This window comes from Fundulus heteroclitus, chromosome 8, assembly GCF_011125445.2.
Source record: "Fundulus heteroclitus isolate FHET01 chromosome 8, MU-UCD_Fhet_4.1, whole genome shotgun sequence".
NCBI lineage: Eukaryota > Metazoa > Chordata > Actinopteri > Cyprinodontiformes > Fundulidae > Fundulus > Fundulus heteroclitus.
The window spans coordinates 3207063-3217686 of record NC_046368.1 but is presented as its reverse complement, the minus strand read 5'-3'; the positions used below and the strand labels follow the sequence as shown (position 1 = coordinate 3217686).

At 44.7% G+C, this 10624-nt stretch overlaps 1 protein-coding gene across 1 annotated transcript in view; it reads left to right on the top strand.

The window, feature by feature from the left end:
- The first annotated feature begins 314 nt into the window (after positions 1-314).
- Positions 315-10624, top strand: part of LOC105925670 — a 34238-nt gene continuing 23928 nt past the window's right edge. Inside the window, exons 1-3 of the mRNA XM_036140693.1 lie at positions 315-373; positions 889-955; positions 8077-8189. The gene's annotated coding sequence lies outside the window, so the exon portion shown is untranslated. The remainder of the gene's footprint in view (positions 374-888; positions 956-8076; positions 8190-10624) is intronic.

The window sequence follows — 10624 nt, the reverse complement described above, 5'->3', positions numbered from 1 at the left end:
AGTCGAAATGGCGTCAAGTACAAAAAGCCCTGATCGCGGCATCGAGACGAACGTTTCGATATATAGTATGTGGGGGTAGACCCTACGGTTCGGGCTGTATTAACGGTGACGGAATATTAATAAACAATAATAATAAAGAAATCCTTATTAGGTGCATAACATAAGGCCTCCGCCATGCATTTTCAATGCATAGGCGGGCGCCTAACTAGAGAAGGAATTGCAGGAAATATGAGAATGTGGAAGAACAGAAGATGGTTTTGTGGATTAAAAAGGGAGGAATCGGACTGGAGGGAGATGAGTGGATGAAATCTTGCAAGAGCTGTGCGTACATAAAAATGGCGGTATACATGTAGTTTCAATCAGATCCACCCAGGTAAGAACAAGCCAATAAAGTAAGATTTCATTTCTAGTCTTTTAATTATTGGTGTATACTGCCCCCTTGTGGATATTGTATTACAATGTTCTAAGATGTAATGATCTGTGCTCAAATTGTTTAGATGTATTTGTCCCTATCTTGATGCTATAATTACTGATATTTAAACATTATCAAATTTGGGATATTCTTTCTTAAGTTGGTCTATTCTTCCTTCACCTAAATGAATATTGCAGTGGGTAATAAAATAATGTTTATGTTATTTTTATTGGAAAGCACTTTGTGATTTTAATGTCTGTGAAGGGTGCTATAAAATACATTTTGCTTACTTAATAATTGATATTCATTGTGCAACACTTGGATATGTGTGCATCTTATTTATTAATTTTGTACTGAGTTTTATCTTAGCTGTTCCCTGCTATGTTTTCATGCTAGTGTAGTGATGCTTATTATATTTTAATCACTCCTGTTTAGAAGTTTTTAATTTATCAATGTTTTTTTTAACTGTGTTCAAGAAATCTGGAGTGACCACTGAAGTGTGTTCAGAACTCATCTTCTGTTGCAGACCAGTCAGTTTCCAAGGTCAGTTAAAGGTCATTTATCGCCCAGTTTTAGCCTTGGCTGTTTCTGTCCATTTCAGTGTCCATCTAGTGAAGGGCAGTTGTGTGAAAACAAGTCACTGCTCCTTCGTCTCTGTAGTGGACTGCTGCTTTGCTAACACGTTCTCTGTGGAGGCAGAGAAGTAGCCAAGAATCTTTGCCAAAATCAAGTCCTTTAGATGTCACATTGTCCAATTTAAACATTGTCGATCTTTCTCATCTGTAGTGTAGTTTCGTATAATCCAAAAAAAATTCAATGTTTGAAAGAGACTAAATCCCCTGTTAGCATGTTCTAACTATATTGACCAGATTTCTTTGCAAAGAAATTATGAGAAAGCAGGACAGAAGTATTAATAATGGCCAGTAGGCAGAAAAGAGTATAGCAGATACAATCTTAAGTGACCACCTTTTCTGTTAGAATATATTTATTAGCCTTGAACAAGTTGGTTAAAATTCAGCTTATTTGTCACCACATGTTACTGCGGCAAAATTTCTCTTTGGCTCCTTCGGTTCATATTTCACATAATGAAAGCAAAAAACTGACATGTGAAATCATGTGACCACATGACCACATCATTGGGCAAACACTCAGCAGGATTAACTGGGTGTGGTAGCTAATTCCACCATGTATAGATGAGATAACTATCTCCCTGCTCAGCTCTACAGCTTCTAGAAACCACGAAGAGAAGGTAGGATACGAATCCCCATGGGTTTGACTACTTATGTTAGCTCCCTGGGGATCCTGCGGTCTCTTTGTTACACTCTGTTTATGCTCATCTTTAGATCCTAGTATTCGTCTTCTGTTTAGTTTTCTGTTCAGTATTTATGTTAATTATAGACTTTAGTTTAGTTTCTGTTTGGTTTGCTGTGTTCGTTGTTATTTTAGTAGTTATGTTGGATCTTTATTTTATGCTTGCCTTTCTTTCGTTTGTTCAGCATTTATGGTGTTATGCATTCCGATTATTAGTTTCATTTCCTGTTCTTAATTTAGTCTTGTTGGTTCTGCTTTTCCTTAGTTAGATATTTCCCCTTATCTGATCATTATCTTATTCCCTGTTTGAATCAGTCCTCCACCTGTACCTGCCACTTCTTTGCCCTGCTTTCACTCTGTTAATTGGGTCTAACTCATCCACTCCAGTTGTTGTTTCTCCCGTCTCCCCTCCTACATATTGTGTCAGTCCAGCCATAGCAGTCTGTCAGATCCTCCGTTTTCTTCCCTGCCATGATACCCTGGTTCTGATCTGTTTCCTGTTTTTCCTGTCACTTGTTTTTACCTGCCTGCTTTTAGGCCTTAATTTTTACTTGTAAATAAATCACTTTCACTGCAATATGCTCTTGTCTGTGCTTTGGTCCTGCAACAAACTTGACACAGGCGCTGTCTGGAGGATTTCTGTTAGAGCTGAAGGCTTGCAGTAGTTACACTGTAGAGAAAGAAAAGTTAAATCATTTTACACAATATAGTGTACTTTATTAAGTAAATGTGGTGTAAAATGAACTCCATTAACAATAACAATATTACTATTAACAGTGTTAACAAAACTGAGTTAAATAATTTAATTAATTTTACTATTGATTTTTAAACTAAAATGTAATGATTCTGGCACTGGAGCTGATCCTACAGACAATTAACACACCTGTTAACTATCCACCCCTTTGCAATCAACCTCTTCTGGCTCCACCTGTCTCCAGCTGCATATAAGCTCCGTCCTAGTCAGTCTCCAGTGCGCTTCCGCAAACATCACCTCCTGCTGCCACGTCACGCCTGACGTCACGCCCCCCCGAACAGCGTCTTTCTTCGCCTGAGCCTTTTTGTGGCGATGCCAGTCAATGCCGGGCGTTTCTCACTCAATGTGAGATTGTTTTTGAGTTACAACAGTCCTCTTTCCCAACAGATAGAGCTAAAGTTGCTTATGTTATTTCCCTACTAGCTGGTAGGGCTAAGCTTTGGGGTACCTCTGAGTGGCAAAATGATTCCCACATTTGCCACTCATATCAGGATTTTGCCTGTGAGCTCACAAGGGTATTCAGCCCAATTCTGCCTTGCAGAGAGTCCACAAGGGGGCTCTTGGCATTAAGGCAGGGTCAAAGAACTGTCTCAGATTACATAATTGATTTCCATTTGTTAGCGGCTGAAAGTTTATGGAACGAGCATGCACTCATTGATGTGTTTTTAACGGGTCTGAATGATCGTATTAAAGATGAGCTCGCCACCCGTGATTTTCCTAAGTCCCTAAAGCAGCTAGAGGACTTGGCTTCTCGGATTGACCTCCATTTGATGGAACGGCGAAGGGACCGCCGCTCAGTACCCCCGGCGCTCCCCACTTTGCCTTTTTGTTCCCCAGTCTCTCACTCACCTCAGGCTGAACCGGAGCCCATGCAACAGGGGAGGACTGCTCTGTCAAGGGGGGATCGACAACACAGGCAGCTACATGGTCTCTGTCTTTACTGCGGAGGTGAGGGGCACCATGTCCGTTCATGCCCAGTCAAAGGGAGGCACTCAGTGGGGCAGGAGAGGTCCCTACTGAGCCGCACCAGGGTCTCCGCCTCCTCAGACCTCCTCCTGTCCGCTACTCTTACTACCTCTGAGTCTCATAAGATATCCGTTTTTGTTGATTCTGGTGCAGACACGGAGTTCATGGATGAGACGTTTGCCCGTAAACTGAAGATTGCTCTTTTCCCCGGTCCATCCCCACATAGTGTCTACGCCCTGGACGGTCACACCCTCAATCATTCCCGTCTCATTACTGAGCCAGTGGAACTGCTGGTGGGAGGTAATCATATCGAGAGGCTGACCTTTATGATTATTGATTCCCCTCAGGTGCCAGTCATTTTGGGTGCCACCTGGCTCAGAAAGCACAACCCCCAAATCGACTGGAGACGGGGCGAAGTAACAGGATGGGCCCCCTCCTGCTCTGAATCCTGCTTGTTCTCTGCGCAACCCCTCCTGGTATCGGCGGGTAAGGGAGAGGAGGCTTACCCAGACCTCACCAAGGTGCCTCACGAATACCGTGACCTTAGGGAGGTTTTTAATAAGGCCAAGGCTACGAGCCTTCCTCCTCACCGACCTTTTGACTGCGCTATCGACCTGTTGCCTGGTACTACTCCTCCCAGGGGTCGCCTCTACTCACTGTCTGCACCTGAGTCCCAAGCCATGAACGATTATATTTCGGAGTCTCTAAGGGCGGGCATTATTCGTCCCTCTTCTTCACCAGCAGGCGCAGGTTTTTTTTTTGTGGGGAAAAAGGATGGCTCACTCCGTCCTTGCATTGATTATAGGGGACTCAATGACATCTCGGTTAAGAACCGTTATCCTATTCCCCTAATGAATACAGCATTCGACCAGGTCCAAAAGGCCAAAGTTTTCACCAAGTTGGACCTGCGTAACGCATACCATTTGGTGCGTATTAAAGAGGGCGATGAATGGAAGACCGCTTTCAATACCCCAACCGGCCATTATGAATATCTGGTCATGCCGTTCGGTCTCACCAACGCCCCAGCTGTATTTCAGAATCTGGTCAACGAGGTTCTTCGGGATATGATTGGCCGTTTCGTGTTTGTATATTTGGACGACATCCTCATCTACTCCGAGAACCTCACCCTCCATAAACAACATGTCCGCTCCGTTCTTCTTCGCCTTCTGCAAAACCAGCTTTATGTCAAAGCTGAGAAGTGCGAGTTTCATACAACCTCCACCTCTTTCCTCGGTTACATATTGTCCCCTGGTCAGATGTCCATGGACCCAGCCAAGGTCCGAGCCGTCACAGAGTGGCCCACCCCGGTTGACCGTAAGCAGCTCCAGAGGTTTCTGGGGTTCGCTAATTTTTACAGAAGATTCATCCGCAATTACAGTAAAGTCGCTTCTCTTCTCCACGTCCTCACCTCTAGCAAAACCAAGTTTGCTTGGAACGAAAAGGCAGACAAGGCTTTCAAATATCTGAAGGAACTGTTCACCACTGCCCCGGTCCTCGTTACCCCTGACCCAGAGAGACAATTTATTGTGGAGGTTGATGCCTCTAGTTCTGGGGTTGGGGCCGTTCTCAGCCAGGAGTCCAGTGATAACCGCATTCACCCCTGTGCTTTTTTTTCTAGAAAGCTATCAATTTCCGAGCGCAATTACGATGTGGGCAACCGGGAACTTCTGGCAGTTAAACTGGCGCTCGAGGAATGGAGGCACTGGCTCGAGGGCTCCAAACTCCCGTTCCTGGTTTGGACGGACCACCGGAACTTGGAGTACCTGAAGACGCCTAAGAGGCTCAACCCCAGGCAAGCTAGGTGGGCCCTGTTCTTCGGCCGGTTTAACTTCTCCCTCTCCTACAGGCCAGGCTCCAAGAATGTGAAACCTGATAGCTTATCCAGGATGTTCGAGGCCAAGGAGGAGGATCACAACCAGGAACAAGGGTTCATTCTGCCAGACTCTGTGAGATGTGCCGTCACCCGCCTCGGCCTCGAGAGGGAGATCAAGGAGGCCATAGAATCCACTCAGATCCCCGAAGCCTGCCCTAAGGACAGACTCTTTGTCCCAGACCATCTTAGACAAAGGGTTCTCGACTTTTGTCATTGTTCCCGCTTGTATGGCCATCCTGGCATCACTAAGACCCTTCGCCTAGTCCGGTCCCAGTTCTGGTGGTCTTCCTTGACCAAGGATGTCAGAGAGTTCGTCTCTGCCTGCTCCCTCTGTAACCAGGCTAAAGTTCCCCGTCGCCCCCCAGCCGGTCTGCTCCGTTCTCTACCTGTCCCTTCCCGGCCGTGGTCCTGCCTTTCCATGGACTTTGTCACTGGCCTTCCACCCTCTGATGGCAACACAGTAATCCTCACAATTGTGGACCGGTTCTCTAAGATGGTCCATCTGGTCCCATTACCTAAGCTTCCCTCCGCCAAGGAAATGGGGTTAATCCTGGCAAAGGAGGTCTTTAGATTGCATGGTCTGCCGGCTGACATCGTATCAGACAGAGGTCCTCAGTTTGTAGCCAGATATTGGCGGGAGTTTTGTGCCATGCTGGGCATTTCCGTGAGCCTCTCCTCTGGATTCCACCCCCAAACGGACGGCCAAACGGAGAGAGTAAACCAAGAGGTCGAGACCAAGCTCCGTCTCTTTTGCCATTCTGACCCCACTAAATGGGCTCAGAACCTGCCTTGGGTGGAGCACGCCATTAACGTGTCACCCTCCAGCTCCACCGGTCTCTCCCCATTTTTTGTGGTGTACGGTTTCCAACCGCCGGTGTTCTCCACTGAGGAGGTGGAGTCCCGGGTTCCGTCTGCCCGTTTGTCTGCCCTGAGGTGCCAGCGGGCCTGGAGAAGGGCTAGGAGAGCCATCATTGCTTCCTCCCAGGTCCAGGCCCGGGCCGCCAACCGTCGGCGGGTACCAGCCCCACAATACCAGGTGGGAGATAGGGTTTGGCTCTCCACGAGAGACCTTCCCCTAAAGGTGGAGAACAAGAAGTTGGCACCTCGGTTTATCGGGCCGTTCTCCATCTCCAAAGTGGTGAACCCGGTGGCGGTCCGTCTCCGCCTTCCCCCATCAATGAGGGTCCACCCCACATTCCATGTGTCCCGTGTCAAACCTGTCAAGACATCAAGCCTTGCTCCCGCCTCCACCTCCCCTCCTCCCACCCGGTTAGTTGAGGGTTCCCCTGCTTACACTGTTAAGCGTATCCTGAAGTCCCGAAAGTGGGGCAGGGGTACCCAGTACCTTATTGACTGGGAAGGCTATGGACCGGAGGAGCGCCAGTGGGTCCCCTCTCGTCATATCCTAGACAAGTCTCTCATCAGGGATTTCCACAGAGCCCATCCTGACCAGCCTAGGGCGTCTGGAATCCGCCCTTGAGGGGGGGGCTCTGTAATGATTCTGGCACTGGAGCTGATCCTACAGACAATTAACACACCTGTTAACTATCCACCCCTTTGCAATCAACCTCTTTTGGCTCCACCTGTCTCCAGCTGCATATAAGCTCCGTCCTAGTCAGTCTCCAGTGCCAGATTGACTCAAGCCACCTGTTAGAGCATTCCAGCGTTACTTATTCTGCCTGTCTATGTCTGACCCGATTCTGTCCTCCGTCACCGAGCCTGCCTGTCCCCTTAAACTGTCTGTGCCTGTGGAAATTGGACCTGGATCTGGACCTGGATAATCTCTCTGGACTACCCCCTCTGTACCTCCGCTGGAATATTGGATTCCCCGTTACCGGACCCGGACTGCCCCTGGACAAACGCCTCTGGAAAGCCCCGCTCAGCCTGCCCGACTCTCGGCCGTTCAACGTCCTGGTTCTCCTCTCAGTCAGGGAGTTCCAGCCCATTAGCGTGAGCTGCGCGCCCAGAGAGCCGACGCCTGCTCACGGTCTTTTAATAAAGTTTGTTAAAACGTCACTGACCTGTCGTGGTAGAATCTTGGGTCCAATTCTGATTCATGACATAAAATGAGTAAAATTAACTCTGAAAAGTTGACACTGGCTATCTAGTAAATTTTACACTTATCTGGACAGGGACCAAATGTTATCTGAAACGGAGTTATAGTCAACTCTGTAGGTGTTTAAGTGACACTTTGTTTTTTACTGTATGTTTACATGGGCATAAGTGATCGGAATGAAAATGAATCAGATGAACACAGCAATCAACTTATTGTGGTCGGATCAAACTCAATTGGAATAATATTGTATTCCCAATCAGACGAGTGGTTTATGCCGATCCATAACTGAACAACGTTCATCTAAACACTTGTTCCTATTATGTAATTTGGATTATGGCAAACTGCCCTGACTGCGCATGTGAACACAATGTCTCTCATCCTGTAACACAGGAAGACCAACAGCATGTAATGTTGAACCTGTAGCTTAATTAGGGGCTGCAGTAACATCTAAACTGTTCTTAGAGCCTGGTGCTGGTCCATTCTGTGGGCTCAGAAGACACAGAACCAAAACACTTTATGTTTTTTTTTTCCAGCAATGACGGAAGTAAAACCTCTTCTGAGGTTTTTTTAGGGAAATTTGACCAGTGTGCATGTCAGAGTGCTTCTACTCTGAATAAAGCCTGGTGCACGAAAACACATATGATCAGATGACTTGATTTTGTACCTATGTCAATAATGTAGAAGGAATATTTTTACTTTTTCAGTCGAACCAAGGAAGACCTGCCAGTTTTAGCATCCAGTTCCCAGTGGTGGGTGAGACGGCTACAACCAGGGATAAATCTCAGACCTGAAGGGTTCACTGGAGTCGAGACAGGAGGTAACTGGTTGAAACTCACAGATACACAACATCATGATCATTATATTTGAAGTTTTGAATTGAAGTACATGCAAAAAAGTGTCTGTTATCAGAAGCTGCTGAGCTCTGAGAAGAAACATGATTCATTTCTGTAACAGAAACTGAATTTACCCTTAATATGGAAATCAAATGTTTAAGACGACCTTTAAAAGAAAGGTTTGCAAGAATTAATTAGTGAACTATTACTCTAACTTTGTATTTTCATCTAATAAAGGCTGCTTCATGTTGGTGTTTTAATGATTGCTGCTACAGGTGTGGTAAATTTAAATGTCATCATAACTTTGTGCATCTTATATGTGTGTGGTTACTTATTTCAAGATTTCTAATAAATGTAGCTTCTGCAATGTCTTCTTTTTATCAGCTGGTAGTGAAAATGGGCAAAATTTGAGATTTTAGTGCCCTTATCTGGAAATGTGAAAAACATAATTCATTGCTCAACTTATACATGAACAGTATCTATGATTTTTAGCCCATAGGCTTCATATCACTTTATTTTATTTATCTATTTATTTTTGAAAGGATGTCATTATCACTTCAACCATTCACCCACTGTAGGGTGTAGAATAAAAAAGACTTTTCCTATGGAATGAAAAACAAGGATAAAAAAAAACAGAGCAGACAAAGGATTGTCTCTCATAGCCAAGGTGGGGGACTTTATTTTAACAGTTTTGGGGTCGCAAGGGATTACCTAAATCAGGGGTTTTTAAATTAATTGAATGTGAGCCTCCCCTTGGAATAGGTAAAAATAACCACGCCCCCCCCCCCCCCCCCCCCCCAAAAAAAAACACAAACCTACCCCACACAGGTCCCCGCAAATGCATCTTTCTTTTGTGTTCCTGGAATCCTGTGTTTCACAAACATCTGATATTAATAAAAATACATGTTTTTAATGGTATTTATTTTAACAAAGTACATCCATAAAAAAGGCCTATTCATAAAATCCATCCATCCAAATATTTCCATTTTACATGCTACTTTTACATCACGGACAGAGGGCCTATTTTTAAAGTTGAACTGTCATTAGAGCAAATTCATGAACGATTGTTTTCAACAGCAGACAAACTGACCTAAACAGACACCAATGTCAAACTGAACTCACGTCAACAGGAGACGTCAACTGAAATAATAATAAAAAAGATAACCTGAATTTAACAGACGTCAACATATTCCATATTCTGATTTACTTTTTAGGCTAATTATACACAATTTAAACCTATTGCTATTTTAACAACCAAGCATTTCATTATTATCTCTTATCTGATGTTTGGCACTTTGTTTTACCTTGTGTTAAAGTGCTCTTTAAAAAAAAAAAAAAGAAATTGTTATAATGATAACAATGATTATGATTATCATCAGAATAAACTTTTGCATCACCTCCCAGAAGCTGGAAAGAAAAGAGATACAAATATTTTTCACACCTCACTTATTAACTCTTAGTAACTCTAATATTGCAGCATTTTGATTTAATCCATCTGAATGCAGTATTTGCAAGCCATACTCTGATTGGATAGAAAAAAACATGTCTGTTATTGGCTGGTGGAGTGGACAGTTTTTGAAGTCACAGCGCAGAGACAGCCGAGCGAGCGCACAGCTGTTGTTGAGCGTGGAATGAGCAGGTGCGCTCGAGCAGAGATGGAACTGAGCTCGTGGAAAGAAGGATGAGAATATGGCAAGCCGAAAGGGCCAATTATTGTCCATACAATAACGCGCAGTTCCAACCCGTATTTTACGCGAGCGCGCGTTTTTTACGTCACCGCACGTTTCCAGCCAGAACGCGTAGTGATGTAAAAAATGTGCAATCGCATAAAATACGTGCGGTGCTGTTAATAACGTTTGGTGGCGTTTTTTGCATATTATATTATCAGGAGGTTGTCTTTTATGTGCTCAGCCACTAGATTTAAAGGTGTTTTACCCAATAAGAACACTGCAGCACCAGACACAACCAGGAGATTCCTGATCGTTTGGGGAAAGGCAGAAAGAAGATGCACCTTCCTTTCTGATCCTGTCTAAATCCTGCTTAGTTCAATAATAAAGTCTGATACCGCATTGATTTTTATTAGGTTTTTATGATTTGTTCCTTTTAGATCAGTTTTTGATCTGTTAAGTTTTGGCCGTGGGAAAGACACCGTCTCAATAGGATAATGGATGGGTAACAGTACAGAAGCTGCAGAGAGGTTTGTTAAACTACGGCTCTGCTACCTGGTCTGGACCCTGGGTTGTCAGCATTTAGGAGAACTAATAAATCCGGCCAGATTTCTAGAAAGAAGACCAGCACCATCCAAAGTAGGATGGATGCCGTCTCTCCGGATCAGACCAGGTTTTCCCCAGAAAGTTCTCCATTTATCAATGTAGCCCACGTCGTTTTCTGGACACCACCTAGACAACCAGCGGTTGAA